The following is a 6,709-nucleotide window of genomic DNA, read 5'->3' on the forward strand; positions in this document are numbered from 1 at the left end:
GTTTTTACTGGGTTTGTGAAGAACAGGTTTATGGATTGTGGGATTGGTTCAGAAGACGTGTAGAAGCAAGTCTTCACCATTAACACCGCCATTGGCTTCTGATGGAAATTTGGGGGTAAACAACTGATAATCACTGTGAAATTCACTGTAACGGAGTGTCCTTTGTTACGTGAAGATGACATGGAGCTTCATCTGGATGGAAGAATAAGACAAAGAGGTGGCTGTGTGATTGTCTAATGGCTATTTCCATATTGACTATTTGGCTATTTCCAAATAGAGGGCACATTTCCATATTGGTTTAGTCTCCGCAACGCATGCTTTTCAATACCTTCTCCTCTCTTCTTAACCCTCCTCGTCCTCCTCCTTCATCAACCCTAACAGTTGACAACTTTGCCACATTCCTCATAAATAAAACACTCATCTCCTTTAAGCCATTTCATCTTTAGTTGTATCTGCAGTCACTCATTTCATCAACTCCTCTCTTCACATTGGTACCTTTCACACAGCATTTAAGCATGCTCGGGTAACCCCACTGCTTAAGAAACCCACTCTAAATCCAGCACTTCTAGAAAGTTACAGACCAGTATCCCTTCTTCCATTAATTGCTAAGACACTCGAATGAGTGGTTTTCAACCAAGTACCTTTCTTACACAAAACAACCTCCTGGAAAACAACCAGTCTGGTTTCAAAAGCGTCACTCAACTGCTCATGGTTACTGAAGCTCTGAGACTGGCAAGAGCAGCTTCCAAATCCTCAGTACTCGTATTGCTGGATCTGTCTGCTGCTTTCAACACAGTTAACCACCAGATCCTCCTGTCAGCCCTCAAGACGAAGGGCATCTCAGGAACAGCACTCCAATGGTTCAAAGTCTTAGCCTTTCAGGTGTAGGTCCTTCAGGGTGTCGTGGAGGGGTGATGTGTCTAAGTCACAACATCTAGAGCTACTGGAGTGCCTCAGGACTCAGTGCTGGGACCGCTTCTCTTCTCCATCTACATGTCATCACTACATCTGTCATTCAGAAACATGGTTTCTCCTATCACTGCTATCATCTAGAGCTACTGGAGTGCCTCAGGGCTCAGTGCTGGGACCACTTCTGTTCTCCATCTACATCTCATCACTAGGATCTGTCAGTCAGAAACATGGTTTCTCCTATCATTGCTATCATCTAGAGCTACTGGAGTGCCTCAGTGCTGGGACCACTTCTGTTCTCCATCTACATCTCATCACTAGGATCTGTCAGTCAGAAACATGGTTTCTCCCATCACTGCTATCATCTAGAGCTACTGGAGTGCCTCAGGGCTCAGTGCTGGGACTGCTTCTCTTCTCCATCTCCATCTCATCACTAGATCTGTCCTTCAGAAACATGGTTTCTCCATCACTGCTATCATCTAGAGCTACTGGAGTGCCTCAAGACCCAGTGCTGGGACTGCTTCTCTTCTCCATCTACATGTCATCACTTGATCTGTCATTCAGAAACATGGTTTTGTCACAATGAGTCTCTGAGTCAAATGCAAGTTTACAATGTTTATTTAGAAGTAATAAAGAGAGGTCTAGGCAAAGCACATATCACACTCCACAGAATCGAGACCACACGCGGTGTCCAACGACGTAATCCACTCTGGTGGGTGACCGGAGAGAAATCCTCACATGAAAGATGACTGACGAAATACTCCATGCACTGGACAGAAGACGAGGCAGCGCCCGGCAGAAAAAGCAGTTCGTGGGAACCTGGATGAGACTGGATCTCGCCTAAAAACGAAGCGCACCAGTCACACCGGAAAGGCAGGGCAGAGTTCTCTCGAGGACAGTTCTCGTACATCCACAGGCGTGTGAATTCCAGGCATTGACAAGCCTCCAGATGCTTGCGACCGGACCTGAGAATCGCTAAAGAGAGAAACCTAAACAAGAACCTCCGACTGGACCGACAGAGTGACTGAGACCAACCAAGACAATGAGCACGCAACGAGAGACAGGACAAGGTGCTATAAAAAGGGAATTAACTGATGAGACACGACAGGTGAACAATTAGTGAAACGAGTGGGAGGGACCAGTGAACCCGTGAGGAACCACCACCAACAGGTAAGAAAATACATACACACACACACGATCACCCAGGAGTCCTGACAGGTTTCTCCCATCACTGCTATCATCTAGAGCTACTGGAGTGCCTCAGGGCTCAGTGCTGGGACCGCTTATCTTCTCCATCTATATATCATAACTAGATCTGTCATTCAGAAACATGGTTTCTCCGATCACTGCTATCATCTAGAGGTACTGGAGTGCCTCAGGGCTCAGTGCTGGGACCGCTTCTCTTCTCCATCTACATGTCATCACTGGGATCTGTCATTCAGAAACATGGTTTCTCCCATCACTGCTATCATCCAGAGCTACAGGAGTGCCTCAGGGCTCAATACTGGGACTGCTTCTTTTCTCCATCAACATGTCATGAACAGAATAGTTTTTTCTATCACTCTTACGCTGATGACACACAACTCTACCTCTCATTCCAGCCAGATTATCCGATAGTAGCTGCTTGCATGGATGAAGGACCACCACCTTCAACTCAACCTTGCAAAGACAGAACTGCCTGTGGTCTCAGCCCAACCCAACACTCCATCACAACTTATCCATTCAGCTACTGTAGGTTTGTCAACCATAACTCCATCCAGGACAGCCAGGAACCTTGGAGTTATGATTGATGATCAGTTGAACTCCACAGATCAAGTCAAGTCAAGTCAAGTCAACTTTATTTATATAGCGCTTTTAACAATGTAGATTGTTTCAAAGCAGCTTTACAGTGTTAAACAGGAAAATAATGCAGCATAATTTTTTTCAGCTGTATAGCCATTCTGGAAAAAACGCTGATGTCATCAGTTCATTTCAATTATCATACAGTGACAGTGTGGGCTTTAGATCAATAATTCGATCAGTAATTTAGTTTAAATGGTTAATTTAGTTTATTAATTAGATTTATTTCAATGTTTAGTTGAAAAATTGAGTGTCCCCAACTGAGCACGCCAAGCCAGAGGCAACAGTGGCAAGGAAACCAAAACCCCATTAGGTGACCTAATGGAGAAAAATAAACCTTGGGAGAAACCAGGCTCAGTCGGGGTGCCAGTTCTCCTCTGGCCAATTAACAAACAGCGTATTATTATTATTATTATTATTCTGGCAGCTTTACAGCTCGGAGGTCATAATAGATCTGAATATTCGAGGGACCGGGGGCAACACGCCGGAGACGGGTTTATTGAGATGCCGTGTCGATGAGGCAGTTTCAGGGGAGTCTAATCACGGTCTCCCAGACACTTCGGGGTCATGTGTTGGTCTTCTCTGGGCGCAGGTCCACCATCTGAACTGGATACGGCCCGGATCCGGCTGACTGCAGTAAACCTCGGGATAAAACAGAGAGACTATCATTAGCGTAGATGCCATTCTTCTGATGATGTAACGAGTACATCAGGTGTTATGGGAAGTGTTCCCGGTTCCGGCTGACCTAGTTAATGCAGCCTAACAATCATTTCATTGAAAAAGTGTTTTATGTGTATGCCACAGTAAAGAGATGTGTTTTTAGTCTAGATTTAAACTGACAGAGTGTGTCTGCTTCCCGAACAATGTTAGGAAGACTGTTCCAGAGTTTCGGAGCTAAATAGGAAAAGGATCGACCGCCTGCAGTTGATTTGGATATTCTCGGTATGATCAACTGGCCAGAATTTTGAGACCGCAGTAGACGTGATGGAGTATAATATGTTAAGAGCTCGCTCAAGTATTGGGGAGCTAAACCATTTAGTGCTTTGTAAGTAATAAGTAAGATTTTAAAATGTATGCGATGTTTAATAGGCAGCCAGTGCAGTGTTGACAGAACTGGGCTAATATGGTCATACTTCCTGGTTCTAGTAAGAACTCGAGCTGCTGCGTTTTGGACCAGCTGGAGTTTATTTATTAAGCGAGCAGGGCAACCACCCAGTAGAGCATTACAATAATCTAGCCTTGAGGTCATGAACGCATGAACTAACTGTTCAGCATTTTGCATTGAGAGCATGTGCCGTAATTTAGATATATTTTTAAGATGGTAGAAAGCAGTTTTACAGATGCTAGAAACGTGGCTTTCAAACGAAAGATTGGTATCAAAGAGCACACCCAGGTTCCTCACTGACCACGAGGACTTGACAGAACAGCCATCAAGTGTTAGACAGTATTCTAGGCTACTACTTGTGGAGCTTTTTTGTCCAATAATTAAAAATTCATTTTTTTCTGAATTGAGTTGCAGGAAATTACTAGTCATCCAATGTTTTATATCAGCTATGCATTCCATTAATCTTGTGAATTGGTAAGTTTCTTCAGGGCGTGAAGAAATATAGAGCTAAGTATCGTCAGCATAACAATGAAAACTAACGCCATGCTTCCTAATGATATCTCCCAGTGGTAGCATGTACAGGGTGAAGAGTAGCGGTCCTAGCACTGAGCCTTGTGGTACTCCATACTGAACTTGCGATCGGTGTGACATATCTTCATTTACTACTACAAACTGATAACGGTCGCATAGGTATGATTTAAACCATGATAAAGCAATTCCACTAATACCTACATAATTTTCGAGTCTATTCAAAAGAATGTTGTGGTCGATAGTATCAAATGCAGCGCTAAGATCGAGTAACACTAATAGAGAGATACAGCCACGATCAGATGATAAGAGTAAATCATTTGTAACTCTGATGAGAGCAGTCTCAGTGCTATGATACGCTCTAAATCCTGACTGAAAATCCTCACAGATACCATTTCTTTCTAAAAAGGAACATAATTGTGAAGACACTGCCTTTTCAAGTATTTTTGAGAGGAAGGGTAGATTTGAGATTGGTCTATAATTGACTAATTCTGTAGGATCAAGTTGCGGTTTTTTAATAAGTGGTTTAATAATAGCCAACTTAAAAGTTTTCGGTACATATCCTAATGACAAAGATGAATTAATGATATTAAGAAGATGATCTATGACCTCTGGTAGCATCTCTTTTAATAGCCTAGTCGGTATAGGGTCGAGCATACATGTTGTCGATTTTGATGATTTAACGAGTTTAGCCAATTCTTCTTCTCCTATAGCAGTGAATGAGTGTAATTTTTCCTCAGTGACACTACAATGCTCTGTCTGATGTGATACTGTAGAAGACGGCTGCATGGTTAACATTTTTTTCCTAATATTATCAATCTTACATGTGAAGAAGTTCATAAAGTCATTACTGCTGTGCTGTTTACAATCATCAGAAGTTGAAGCTTTATTTTTGGTTAATTTAGCCACTGTATTGAATAAATACCTTGGGTTGTGTTTGTTTTCTTCCATCACATTGCTAGAACTGCCCAGTCCTGCAGATTTGCCTTACACAACATTAGGAGGATCACACCCTTCCTATCGGAGGGGCTACACAACTCCTTGTCCAAGCCCTTGTTCTATCCAGACTGGACTATTGTAATGCTCTCTTGGCAGGCCTTCCAGCATCACTGTCAAACCTCTGCAACTGATCCAGAAGAGCTATATCTATATCTATATAGCTATATCTATATCTATTACAACAACAAAAAACGTGCTTCATGTACAGCACTGGACTAACTCGGACTAGTCACGGCACTTGTTTCCCTATTGTTGGTTTGATTGCTTCTATTGCTCTCCTCATTTGTAAGTTGCATTCAGAGGAGGGTAGTAACAAAGAACCTTTACATTTACTTGAGTGTTGTTTTAGAAAATGTGTCCTTTTAAGAGTAGATTTAAATGTGGGTACTTTTAGCTTAATTCAAGTACATTTCAAATGAAAAACTGTACTTTTACTTCGTTATGCTGGACGACGTTCCTCTTGTTACTTTACTTCAATGCAATGCATATTAAGAAATGCATAGTTTATTCAAAGCGCACGAGCAATGCCCATTCACAAATGAATCGATTTTGTTCAACGACTTTGTATTTGTTCAGTTTCAGTTGATTTATTTATTCAGCAGTGGCAGTGACCTGTTCGTCTTGAAAACGAATGCCTTTGCTTAGACACACTTAACTAGTTTACTCATGCCTGCAGAAATATACATTTGATAACATTTTGGAGAGCAGACCGAAGAAGATCCATCACTGTTTTTTGTTCAGATGTCCAGTAGAGGTCATGAGCGCGAGCACACGTGAAGAGTTTTCACTCTTTATTTTGCGTCTGAACACAAAATTTTGCAGGTTCACTTTATTTCGACAGTGTCTTATATTCTGTGTATTCAAAGCATAGGACATGCAATGACATCGGGGCTACAGATGAAATGCCAGAAATAATGCTCGTCTCTTCTGTGTTTGTTGCAAAGATATCTTTAAATTAAATACCCGTCCCATTTCACTGGATACGTTTTTACTCTTACTCAAGTAACTACTAAGATTTTTACTTTTAATTTTACTTTGAGTTAATATTTCAATAAGTACTTGGAAACTCTACCCACCGCTTTGGATAAAAGCGTCTGCTAAGTGATTAAATGCAAAAGTAAAATGTCTTTTTTTTTTTTTTACATTTGTGCGCCAGAAGCATTTTCAAAGTCATAACAGAAGCACTTCTGTCATCTTTAGCTTCTTCAATAGCAACGAGAGAGGGGGATTTCATGGTGACTTTAAGACAAGTCCTGATTAATACATCAATTATCCTTGTGCCTTGACTTCGAGAGAGAGAGAGAGAGAGAGAGAGAGAGAGAGAGAGAG

The sequence above is a fragment of the Gobio gobio genome (assembly GCF_949357685.1).
Source record: "Gobio gobio genome assembly, chromosome: 4".
In the NCBI taxonomy this organism is placed as follows: Eukaryota; Metazoa; Chordata; class Actinopteri; order Cypriniformes; family Gobionidae; genus Gobio; species Gobio gobio.